Source organism: Bubalus kerabau, chromosome 13 (assembly GCF_029407905.1).
Source record: "Bubalus kerabau isolate K-KA32 ecotype Philippines breed swamp buffalo chromosome 13, PCC_UOA_SB_1v2, whole genome shotgun sequence".
Lineage (NCBI taxonomy): Eukaryota > Metazoa > Chordata > Mammalia > Artiodactyla > Bovidae > Bubalus > Bubalus kerabau.
Window position 1 is genome coordinate 81,500,432 of NC_073636.1, and position 13,487 is coordinate 81,513,918.

At 47.9% G+C, this 13,487-nt stretch overlaps 1 protein-coding gene across 1 annotated transcript in view; it reads left to right on the plus strand.

Annotated features, from left to right (window-relative positions):
• The window catches only part of TSHZ2 (teashirt zinc finger homeobox 2), an 885,630-nt gene that overhangs the window by 731,437 nt on the left and 140,706 nt on the right, over window positions 1-13,487 (plus strand). The gene's annotated exons all lie outside the window — the stretch shown is intronic.

Here is a 13,487-nt window from a genome sequence, read left to right on the forward strand (position 1 = left end):
CCCATCCCATGGCAGACAGGCCACCCCTAGAAGATTGTAACTTCTGCATGGAATAAACATGTTTCCTGGATCAGGGACAGACAAGAGACCCCAGGCAGCCACACTCGATGCTTCCAACTCAGAGAGGAGCACCACCCTTGGCCCCACCAAGAAGCTGCAGGGCCTGAGTCTGACCCTGACTCCTCCCCTCCCTCATCCTTAGCCTGGCAAAAGGCAGGTCTTAGATGACTCCAGCAATGTGACCCAGGCACCACCCAGGGGTAACAGGGCGAGGCTGGGAACAAGGAGCCAGGTGTGACCTGATCCCAGGAGGGGAGGCCGTGAGCCGCTGAGACCTTCCCTGGGGTGGAGAGGGGAGGGAGGGTGGTGTGAGGACCGTTCAAGAGCCGGGGTGCTGCCCCCCAATGAGTTCCATGTCCCCCTGGACTTCGCCCACAAAGCGCAGGCACAAAGGTGAGGGTGTTATGACCTTCTCCAGGAGAGTGACCTGCGGCGTCTTCAGAGCACAGAGCCCACCGGACGGCACTGCCCCCAAAGTCACTCCAATGCCTTGCTTTGTCCTAAGGGACATTTCTCTCTTCCACCCAATCCGTTGTCTTCTCTACTTTCTCTTCTGTTCTCCATTCTAGTCACTCTTGAGATCATGTTCAGATTAGAGATCATCCTACTGGGAAATTCATGTTTTTATACGACCTCAATCCCCGTGAACTACATGAGGATACCCTACCCTTTTCCAGTAGTCTTCTTCCAGGTCTCAGATTCCATGTAACCCCCATATTCGGGTCTGGGGAAAGGGACCGGCCTAGGGGCTGGAATGCACGAGTAAACTTTGCAAGTTCCCTAGCTTGCAAGTTTGAGATTTATGCAAAATCTAAGAACATCCGCCGTCATTTGCAGTGAGATTGCATATTCGATAAGCCCGCAGAGTCCCTCTTTGCCAGTGAGGCAGCCTGCATAAGTCAGGTGTCAGGGAAATAGAAATAGGTGGTCTTACTATTCTCTCTGGTATTACATCTGTCTGCAGAGACTATGGCTTACACAGATTAGCAGACTTGACATATACTGAGACGGTGCAAAGAGTGACGCTTGTTGACATTATCAGCAATTCCTGGAGGGGAATTTTCATACTTTTTTTTTTTTTTTGGTCTTGCTTTCCAGAGTTTGTTTCTTTGTTCCCATGTACACCTGGCTATCCTTTATCCCCGCTGCTGTTTATCTCCCTGAAATAGTTTTGTGTATCTAGCCATATTAAATCCACTTATTTATTGTTCGTTTATCTCTGTTTGGTGTATCAAATGTTTATTTATAAGCCACTCATGTATCTAAAATTTACCTGATTGTTGTCTGCCTATTCTGTTTGCTGGCATGTGTGCGACTGAGCTGTGCATGTATTTGCTACACTCAGATAATATAAGTCTCTTGGCAAATAGAACTATTTAGAAGTCCTGAAGAGAGGTTCAGGATAGCTAAGAGGCAAATAAAACATTCCTCTGCCCCCAGAATGTGGTCTAATACCCAGAAAAATTGTGTCCTAGCATTGACTTTGAGTGTGTATTTGAAGAATTACAAAACCTGGCAATCCCCAAGAGTAGGTTAATCCTTCCAATACCTTACTCCTCTCATCACAAAATGATTAGTATTAGAGTTTGCATGAGGCTGCCTCCCTCCTCCTACGGGCTTCCCAGGTGGCGCTAAGGTAAAGAACCCGCCTGCCAATGCAAGAAATAAGAAATATGCTTCAATCCCTGGGTCAGGATTGAGGAGGAGGGCATGCCAACCCACTCCAATGTTCTTGCCTAGAGAATCCAATAGGCAGAGGAGCCTGGAGGGCTACAGTCCATGGGGTTGCAAAGAATCGGACATGACTGAAGCGACAAAGGACGATTCCCCCCTTGGCATCTGCATCCCACGAACTGGTCCATGAGGGTACGAATTACTGTTCTCACTCAGCATTGGCTCTTTGACAGCTAACACGATGTCTGGTGGGCAGGAGTCCATCACATTTCTTCAGTGATGTGATTGGTTGGTCCCACTGAGACCAGGACTCTTACAAAAGTATCTGTGACTATTCAGATTTACCTAGATATGGTCTATGGAGTGTGTGTGTCCATTAATCGCTCAGTTCTGTCTAACTCTGTGACCCCATGAACTGTATGTAGCCCACCAGGCTCCTGTGTTCATGGGATTCTCCAGGCAAGAATCCTGGAGTGGGTTGCCGTTCCCTTCTCCAGGGGATCTTCCTGTCCCGGGGGTTGAACCTGGGTCTCCTGCGTTGCAGACGGATTCTTTACCACTGAGCCCCAGGGGACCCTGAGGTTCTCGCAGAGGATCAGATAAAGGGACAATCCCAGAGCCAGAATGCACCTGCGTTTACACCTGGCCTTGAACTTTATTAGCTGTTGAACCTGAGACAGATGACATAATCTCATCTATAAAGCAGGAGCAGTACCCCTCACGGGTAAGCGCAAAGATGGGATGAGATGAACAGTGCAGGGTTCTGAGGAGACAGCAGAGGAGCCGCCCATACGCTTCCCACCGCCACCTGGTCGAACCATACTTCTTGGACACATCTGTCCAAGCGGCAGAAAATCTGGGTGCACGTTGGACATGAGCGTGAACGCTTCTTGACTTGTTGGCTCTAGAAACTCCTTCTAGGTCTTTCCCAAGACTGCTCTTGTCCAGACGGAGGCAGCCCCTGGAGTTGTCGCAAACCCCATTCTCACTGAAGCCCCCCTGCCCCAGAGTGGAGGCAGTCAAAGGGATATGTAATTATTCTGGCCTTCTGCTTAAATTATTTTATGCCCCGGGTATGTATTTATTTGCCTGCAGCGATTTCAGAAGCATGGACAATGCACAGGTTTCACTAAGAGTCACTGGTGTTTTCAAATCATGGCCAGCAACTTCGGAGTCTGGGTCTGAGAGGCAGGAGAGGGTTTGGGTTGGGTCTCACACACAACGCTGTCTTCCTTGCAGAAGGAAGCATTACCCTCAGCGCTTTGCTGAGGGTTTCATGCCCTCACTCCCGTGTCGGCTTCGCCATTCACTCCTGCATTTACACATTCAATGAGTGCTTGCAGAAGTCCCGTGCTGTGTCCAGCGTTACACTGTGTTTGGGGACACAAATGAGGCTTTTGCCCATATGGACCTTACCTTCTAGAATAGAGAGGAGGTCATAAGTATTAATATTTACTCTAATTTTAGGTACTGTCTGGTGCCATGACAGAAAAAATCATACCAGGCAAAGAAATCGAGAATAAGGGGGAAGAGACACAAGTGTTTTAATTAGGTCATCAGAGCTGAGCGAAGGGGAAGGACATTCCAGGCAAAGAGCTGTGAGTGTAACGACCACTGGTGGGCTGGAGGGGCGTCGGGGGGCGCGGGGGGCGCGGGGGGGTGCGGGGTGGGGCCTAATGGGCCGTGAGTTCCAGCTGGGAGGCGGGGCCACACCAGGCAGGACCTTTGGGCTCAACATAGAGAAGCACAGGTACTCCAGAGTTCTTGTCTGGAGAATCCCAGGGACAGGGGAGCCTGGTGGGCTGCCATCTATGGGGTCGCACAGAGTCGGACACGACTGAAGTGACTTAGCATAGCATAGAGACTAACTGTGGGAGTGGGTGGGGGCCGCAGTCTCACCGTGGAAACCCCAAGGGGCGCTGCCGGGCAGAGAAGGGAGCACGGCGCTGCAGGGACTCGGCCTGGGCCAGCTCTCCCTCTTCCCTGGGCCCCCCCCACCGGGCAGCCTTTCTGAGCCTCTGTCTTCTCACCCGTAGCATGCAGGTGGTGATACCGACCTTGAAAGGTGTCCCCTCAGCATTAGAGATCCTCGAGGCTTCTTCCATGGATCAGGGCCATTAAGAGCCCACATTACATACCATATTCTTATTTTCATTTGTTTCCAAAATGATAAAGGAGGGATAAGTGTGCAGCATAGGAGCTGCCCTTGTGTTTGGCCGTGGGTTCATCTCGCCTCGATGGCAATGCCAAACCGTTCTTGTCAAGTAAAAACCTGCCTTGTGTAATCTGAAGTTTCCTTTTTTCAACATAAACGTCTTTAAAAATGGCAGGGGCTCCCCATCACCCGCCTCTTTGGAATGCGCTGGTCTCGGCTTCACTCTCCTTGCTCCAGTCTCGCTCACTGTCTCCCAGTTCCTGAAGTAGCCAGCCTTGCACCCCGACCCCCACTCCACGAGCCGTGCTCGAGCCGCTTGCCCAACTAGATGCGAATCGTCACCGGCAGCCTCGGGAGGATCTGACCACAAAGCACAGTGAATAGTGTCCCTGTAGCTGTCGTCCCAGGGGCCCTACGAGCCACTTTCAGAAGCTTTGACACAGACCCCATCCCCTGATTTCTCCTGGTTGACTGCTCCTGCTTCATAGGACCATGGAGGAAATTCCATGAGCTCAGGGAACCCCTGGAATGGGCCAGTACCCTCACAATAGGGTGGCTCAGATGGTAAAGAATCTGCCTGCAATGCAGGAGACCCAGATTCCACCCCTGGGTTGGGAAGATTCCCCTGGAGAAGGAAATGGCAACTCATTCCCGTATTCTTGCCTGGAGAATCCCCTGGATGGAGAAGCCTGGCGGGCTACAGTCCATAGGGTCACGAAGAGTCGGACACAGCTGAGTGACTAACACTTTCACTTTCACCTCACGACATGCTCACCTGATCAAAACTCTTTCTTTGTTGCACTTATCAGTTGCAACTGTGCTTTCTTCATTTGAGTACGTAGTGGAGGCCAGTCTGTCCCAGCACGGTAGAAGCTCCATCCAGCTGGAAGCCATGGCTGTCTGTTCATGTGTCATTTCCTTGTCATTATCATTCCTCTGCAGGCAGTTTCTGGCTCAGAGAAATCACGCCATAAATGTTTGTTGGAGGAATCACTAACTTTCCAGGAAGCATCTATTCCTTATAGAGGGCCCTTAACACACACCGTTTTGTTATTCCAAAGCCTAGCAGGAGAAAGCCAAAAATCAGTATAAGACTTTCCCGTGATAGGAAAACAAGCAGATGGTCAATCCATGTTGGACGAATGGACTAATGCTGAATGAGTGATTTGAAGCACAAGCTGATATTGCTCTTGTCAAAATGGTGAGTGTGAAGTATAAGCCCCAATACACAGTTGTGTGTGGGTCCCCCTTCCTTTCTCTGCTGTCTACAGTGTCTTTAAGAGCAAAGGTAACTCAGAGCTGCCTCATGGTGAGGGGTTTAAGGCTGTCAGTGCTCCTCTGTCTTCTGATTTCCCCACCCTCTGAGCTATGAGGTGGCTCCTAGAAGCCCCAGCGGTCCTCATCATCACCCTCCTCCTCTCTTGGGGCAGGAAGTAGAACGCTGAGCTCTTTCATGCCATCAGCTTAGAGGGCAGAGACACTGCGCATCTCTCCTGTCTGTTCCCAGTGGAGAGTGAATAGCCAGCATCTCTGGCTCTTGCTGGAAAGCCAGGCAAGGTGGCCTGTGACTTCAGACCAGGCTCCTGTCTGGAGAGCTCCAGCACCACAGGCTAGGCCCCTGGATCACATCCTTAGAGATGCTAAACTACGTTTTAAGTGCTTTCCCAAGAACACCAATGAGGAGGCTGAAGATGCCACTGAATACGTGTGTCGGTGCTCAGTTGCTAAGTCATGTCCAACTGTACCTGGACTGCAGCCCACCAGGCTCTTCTGTCCATGAGATTTCCCAGGCGGGAATACTGGAGTGAGTTGCCATTTCCTCCTCCATGGGATCTTCCTGACCCAGGGATCAAACCCGTGTCTCCTACATTGGCAGGCAGATTCTTTACTACTAAGCCACCTGGGGAGCCTACCACTGAATAGACTAGTGTCTGATTAGTTTGGACTGCTGTAACAAGAACAGCATAGGCAGGGTGTAAGCAACAAACGTTTATTTTTTCCTGACTGGTCTAGAGGCTGGAAGTTCAAGAACAGGATGTCAGCATGGTTGAGTCCTGGTGAGAACTCTCTTCCTGGTTTCTTTATATAGGACACACGGGAAAGTTCTGCTGTCTCTTCTGTAAGGGCACTAATCCCATCATGGGTGCCCCACCCTCATGACCTAATGTAGCTCCCAAGGCGCCATCTCTTCACCATCCTATTGAGGGTTAGGACTTCAAGGTATGAATTTTGAGGGAACACAAAGACATGGTCCCAAATCCTCAGGAAGCGCCACAGCATCAGCACCTTCAAGAGGCAACAGGAGGCATCTCGCCAGCAAGAAGGACTTGGAGGCAGACAAGATAATCTAGGTCACTTATCCATCTAACAAATAATGGTCAGGCACCCACAGGGTGTCAAGCTCTGTTCCAGGACCTGAGGGTTTAGGAATGAACAAGATAGAAGCGCTTGTCCTCAGGATGCTTACTCACCAGCAAGGGGAGACAGACGATGAATAAGTAGGTGAATGGCTCAGATAATCAGCCAGTGCTAATTGCTATCAAGCGTATCAAACGGGGTTACATGATAGAGGATAATTCAAGGAGAAGGACACAAGGTTAGACTGAACTGAGAACCAAGTCGTTTGTGGGGCCAGCCATGCAAGTATCTAAGAGAAAAGTGTTCCCAGAAGGACGGGCAGTAAGTGCAAAGGTCCTGAAACGGAGTGAACGCCACTTTCGGTCATTTGGAAGTGCGAACACCTGCTTTGTAAAGTCACACCCATGACAGAGTAAGCACAGTCGCTCGTATCCTAAGCTGCTCTCTGCTCTCACACATCCGCCCAGCGGCGAACCGGCTCAGTGTGGTTGGCTCTGCTTGTTTGAGTGCCTTTCTAAGATTTGCCCCCAATCCACCTGCCTATCTCTAAGAGCTGGAGTGGCAGCCAGAGCCTGAGAAGTGCGTATTTTCATGAAGTCATGTCACACGCACGTGAAGGTTGGGCCACATGGAGGAATGGCAGTATTATCACTCCCCATTGTCACCTGGGAGAACCGCATGGGTTTTGCTGTGAATCACCACTGTTTGACTGGCACGCTCAGAGAGTTTTCTGGTGCGTTCATGAGGTAAAATGAATATCCACATAGAAAAGCCCAACGCCTATGGAGGCTTCTCCTGTATGGGCAGATAGTTCTTACGAAGTGGTGTATTGATAGTTTGAAGGCTAATGAGGAAAGACATTTGGGAAAGATTTTGTAAGAAATGGTGGCTTTAAAGGGGTGGGGGTAGGAGGAAGACATGTTAAAATGTGACGAAAGAAAATTGCAGCGTCTTGTGTCCCACTCATTAGAAGCGGAGCCTGAGGCAAGGATTTGGGTGCAGATTTACCGGGGGCATAGAGACAGGGAAACAGGACAGGACTCAGGGGCTGTGGTCCCAGGTGAAGTCTGACCTGCTCTGAACCTCAGGAAACGGCCCTGGAGCGTGACCCCCAGGAAGGCCCTCCTCTGGTGAGGCAAGGAGGACGCACTTTGTGTTCCAGGGTCAGTCAGCCATTGGCTGAGGACCCCCCAGGGAAGGGGCATCTGTCAGCCTCTGAGGACCGTTCTCTGCACAGGGCTGCAGGCAGCCAGCAGCCACCACTCACCACAGCTGGGGGACAGCTACTCTGGGAGGGGATCGGGACGGGGTGCACATCGTCTCTGGCACCTAGATTCTCGTCAGAAACAGCTTCACTTTCCCCAGAAGAAAATGCATCCATTCATTCATTGCATGATTAGCCCATTTATTCAATGTTTCCTGAGCACCTACTATGTTTCAAAAATCAGGGTTACAATAGTGAGCAAACTGGATCTGTTATCAGTAGTCACGGGTGAGAGATACAATCAAACAAGCCCTGGCAAGAAATGATGCTAAGTGCCATAGTAAGCGGAGAAGGCAATGGCACCCCACTCCAGTCCTCTTCCCTGGAAAATCCCATGAACAGAGGAGCCTGGAAGGCTGCAGTCCATGGGGTCGCTGAGGGTTGGACACGACTGAACAACTTCACTTTCACTTTTCACTTTCATGCGTTGGAGAAGGAAATGGCAACCCACTCCAGTGTTCTTGCCTGGAGAATCCCAGGGATGGGGGAGCCTGGTGGGCTGCCGTCTATGGGGTCGCACTGAGTCGGACACAACTGAAGCGACGCAGCAGCAGCAGCAGCAGCAGCAGCAGCAGCAGCAGCAGCCATAGTAAGAGAGACCACTTTCTTTATTAGGAACCCTAAATCTGGTCCAGAGGATACAGTCTAGAGCTGTGCTGCCCCAAATGGTAGCCATGGACCACATATGTTTATTCAGCACTTGAGATGCAGCTAATCCCAATCTAGGTGCTCTATAAGCATAAACCACACCTGGAATTTCAGTGGTTTATTGTGGAAAAAAGAATGTGAACGACCTCTTTAATAGTTTGTTATATGGTATAATTTATATCATGTGCTATGCAATTTATAAATATATACATATAAAATTCAAACAAAGAAAAAATAATTTGCTGTATGAATTACATGTTAAAATGACACCATTGTGAACACACTGGGTTACATAAAATACCTGACCAAACTTAATTTTACTTGTTACTATTTACTTGTTAAATGTGGCTGCTAGGAAATTTTAAATTACATAGTGGCTTACTTTATATTTCCATTAAATAGCGCAGGTCTGGGGCTTCTTGCCTCATTCCTTCAGCATCACAGGGAATCTTGCTGAACAATCCACTGATAACATGACTGTCCGCTGATTATTACAAGGAAGATATAGCCAAGCTTCTCCAAATTCTCTAAGTTGAGAGGTTCCAATGGTTTGAGACCATGGTGCCTTGTTTTGTTGTTTTTAGGAAGCCCCACTAATTATGGATTCCTCTGTGTCTCCCTCTGGTACCCGAAGGCTCACGAAGACACACTCCCCGCCTACCCCACACCCCTGTTAGATAATTGAAGTTTGATTGAATAGTGTTTCTATCCATCACTGATACAGTTCTCATTTCATTGTTCGTTTTTTCTCTTCTCTACATGCTATGAGCGTGAATATAAATCTATAGATTCAAAAGTGAAGAGGCAAAGAAATATAAATGGTTTGAAGTGAGTCTCTTTTCAAGTAATTTTCCCCCTAACCTAGTAAGATGTCACTCCGTGAGAGATTTCACAGCACAGCAACACTAGAAAGTATGATAATCGTTCAAAACATAATTGAAAGATTTCAAAAGTTGAACTGGAAGCGTTTTTGTCAGAGTTTATTGCAAGTATTTTGTATCTTAAAAAAAAAAAAAGTTTATGAAAGTTCTGTGACAAGAAGATAAATTATGGAACCATAAGAACAGGGAAATAAATGGATTCTGGAGACTGACAAACAGGGCAAATGATGAGAACATATAATTTTAGAACACAAAAAAAGGTAACTAAATTTGAAAAATTGCATTAGTGTATCATTTTCTGTATATGAGCCATTAGAGGGAAAAAGTGGAAATTACACCCTGTAACAAAGTAAAAATGTTTTCAGTGTTTAAAGGTAATTTTGTAATACTGCTACTATTACTTAAACTCTTACCTCTTATAAAAATCCAAAGACAGGACCCCTGGTGATATTACCTGTGTCTTAGGCAAAGAGCATCAATTTGAATTCCATTCAAATACATTTGTATTTTGCCAAGTGCTATCAAACCGTGAGTTGCATGATTTGTGGTGTAAGTGAAATAGATACTTTTCCTCTGCACATTTATCACCCTCCTGTGGGCTTCATTACTGACGATCAAATCATAGAAGATGTACAAAATTGTCATGATGCACTTATTTTCTCATGATATTCGATACAAATAGTACTTCTTTACAAATGGCCTTTTTCCCCCCCATTTGCCACAACATTTTTGCTGTCTTTTCAGAATCTTACTAAAGTTCCAGTGATAGACTTTATTTTTCCCCAGCATATATATGGGCCTCTTTGGAAAACAAATATTTCTATTTGGGGAAAAATTAAAAATACTTTAGACAAACAAAAGCAAGATGGTTTACAAGTTGTTCTCTAACTGTTACTCCCTAAATGTATGTGTGTGTGTGAGCGTGCACCATATCAAGGTGCTTGTGAAAACTAGATCCTAGCTCAGGGATCGTACATACTCCATCCCTGAATCATCTTAAGGATAAATTCAGAATCGCAACATCAAATGCCCAAAATCCAGTCAGAAAAAATAAATGAGCTAGTGAGCAAGAAACTCATAGCTTCATTTTTCCACTTTGAGAAATATCATGGGTGCAGAGGAGTTTTCGTTTACTCTGAGAGAGTGGGGAACACTAACGGCAGGCAGCTGGCGCCGCACCTTCCATTGGCAAGACTGCGGGGAGCGGTGGGAACCGCGGAGAGCTGCAGTACACGCTCTGCCTCTAGAGGGAGCAGCTGCCCCCAGCTCCGGTGTCGTGCTCCCTGCCGGTTTCGTCGCTAAGTCACCCGACTCTTGCAACCCCGTGGACTGTGGTCTGCCACGCTCCCCAGTCCCTGGGATTTCCCAGGCAAGAATACTAGAGTACTGGAGTACAGCCCAGAATACCAGGCTGCCATTTCCTTCACCATGGGATCTTCCTGACCCAGGGATTGAACCCCAGTCTCCTGTTGACTGAGATACCAGTAGTATTTTTTTTTCTTTATTATAAATACTTTTTAAAAGAAGCCAGGGCTTCCCTGGTGGCTCAGATGGAAAATATCTGATGGCAAAAAAAAAAAAAATCAGATGGTAAAAGAGCCAGAAATGATTAAGCGACTTTCACTTTTTTTTTACGGGCTTCCCAGGTGATGCTCGGAGAAGGCGATGGCACCCCACTCCAGTACTCTTGCCTGGAAAATCCCATGGATGGAGGAGCTTGGTGGGCTGCAGTCCATGGGGTCGCTAGGAGTCGGACACGACAGCTTCACTTTCACTTTTCACTTTCATGCACTGAAGAAGGAAATGGCAACTCACACCAGTGTTCTTGCCTGGAGAATCCCAGGGACTAGGGAGTTTGGTGGGCTGCCATCTATGGGGTTGCACAGAGTTGGACGCGACTGAAGCGACTTAGCAGCAGGTGATGCTAGTGGTAAAGAATCTGCCTGCTGAAGCAGGAGACAAAAGAGACTCAGGTTCAATCCCTGGGTTGGGAAGACTCTGTGGAGGAGAAAATGGCAACCCACTGCAGTAGTCTTGCCTGGAAAATTCCATGGACAGAGGAGCCTGGTTGACTACAGTCTGTGGGGCCACAAAGAGCCAGACACGACTGAGCCCACACGCACACACAGAAATCTGGATCTCTTTTTGTGTGTGTGTTTGGAAAGATATTTCTTGATTTTTAAGGGCTGATAGCATTTTTTAAAAAATATCAAGCAAGCCAAAGAAAATACATTTCCTGGCCAGATACAGCGTGAAGACTGCCAGGGTGTGACTTTTGTGGAAGAATCTTTCTTCTCAAGGGTCTGGGGCAGCCAGGGTCATCTTGCAAGGACAGTGGTGTCTCTCCTGAATCTCTTTACCCCTCTACTCCTAGGCTATGATCTATTGGAGATGAGGTCATCTATTGATAGTTATTTCTTAAATGTCATCTACTCTAGCTGCAAAAGCTTCTTTACTTTTCATACCGATATAAGTGATTGTTATTGTTTAGGGACTAAGTCATGTCTGACTCTTTGCTCCTCCGTGGACTATAGCCCGCCAGGCTTGTCTGTCCATGGGATTTCCCAGGCAAGAATACTGGAGTGGGTTGCCATTTCCTTCTCCAGGGGATCTTCCTGACCCAGGGATGGAACCTGCATCTCCTGCCTTGGCAGGCGGATTCTTTACCTCTGAGCCACCAGGGAAACCCAAAATAATTGATGGACCTTAAAAATAATTATTCCCCCTATCAACAGTAACCATCATATTATGTCATCTGTGAGTATGTATCTTAGGGCAACAAATTAAAGATGGACAAAGACTACAAGGGAATTCCTGTTTTCAGCAAAGCACACAGAACATTTTAACCCCAATCTGTTAACATAGTCCTCTTCCTCTGAAGTTGAGCTGGAAATCCAGATAATATGCCAGCCTAAGATGTTTGGGAGGAAAAGCAGGGTCTTTGGGAAAGTGGAGAGCCGCTTGGCATTCTGTGGCACCTCCTTCATGATGTCAGGGAGCTCTCTCTGGCACCTGGGCCATGACTGAAGCACAGACATCTTTCTGAAAGGCCACCCTGGTATCCTGGCTGTCTAACATACCAGAGCCATTTAATCCCCAAGGTGTTGGCCTCCACTGTTGAGCAGTTTTATCTCTTCCCTCTCCTCTCCTCCTCCCAGCCCAAATGGAATCTCTTCTTAATCTGGGGGAGGGGGCGTGAAATAGAGGAGAGGAAGACCTACTCTCAACCCTCTGTTCTGGCCCAAATCCTTTCTCTTTTATTTCTGTTCCAAGTCCTCTAAGGTTTTCAAGGGAGTTAGGCTTTTGGAGAAGAAAGCTAAGGAGAGATAGAGGGCATCCCTGCTTTGTACTCTGCAACATCCCTTCCCGGAGGCAATGAACACAGCTCATTACATAAAAGGCTAGAGACAAAACACAGGTTAATATCTGACAAAAGTCTTTTGCTCCAGTAACAATTCTAGTTATTTCCAAGCACCTCTACTCATTGGGCACCAACTCTTCTAGGTATTATGTTATTTATTTTTCAGGGCAAGTCTGTGAAGTAAATATATGAGTTATCTATTGACAGGGTTTCCCCAGTGGCTCAGCTGTAAAGAATCCACCTGCAATGCAGGAGACCCAAGAGGCGTGGGTTCGATCCCTGAGTAGGAAAGATCCCCTGGAGGAGGAAATGGCAACCCACTCCAGTATTCTTGCCTGGGAAATCCCATGGACAGGGGAGCTTAGCGGGCTGCAGTCCATGGGGTCGCAAAGGGTTGGACACGACTGAGCTACTGAGCATGCATGCATGCAGTCTCTTGACAGGACAATGCTGCATAGCAAAGGCAGCAACATAAACCTATAAACCCAAACCTAAACCTCACTGATGTAAAACTGTAAATAAACACTTATTGGCCCACAGTACGTGGGTCCAGCTGATCTGGACCAGGCTGAGCCAGTTTCAGCTGGCCCATCTATAAATCTGCGGTCAGCGTGCAGGTCAGCGCAGAGGCTCTGCTGATCTTGGCTGGGCTCGCTCACGTCTTTGGGAACTGGCTAGCTGTCCACTGATAGAGGACTATGGCGGCTGTGGTACCCTGGCCCGTGCCAGGCAGCTCTCAGCGGCTAGCAGGCCAACCTATGCGTTTTCTTTCTGCAGCAATGGCAGAGGAGGAGAGTGAGCAAGCTGGGTTATGTAAACACTTTTCCATTTTCTGTTTTGCGTTACGTTCGCCAACATCCCAACAGATGACACAAGTCACATGCCTCGCTGGGAGTCAGAAAGAGGGACACTCTAGTTAGCTGGCAAAGGCACAGAGATGGAAGGCTGACGTGCTGGGACCCATAATACAAGTGCTTACCCCATTTCCTGAATCAGAAAGCTGAAGCCAGGAGAAATGAACCTGGGATTGGGGGGACTGGGCTTTGAACCCATGCGTGCTTAACTCCAAAGCTGTGTTTCCAGCCA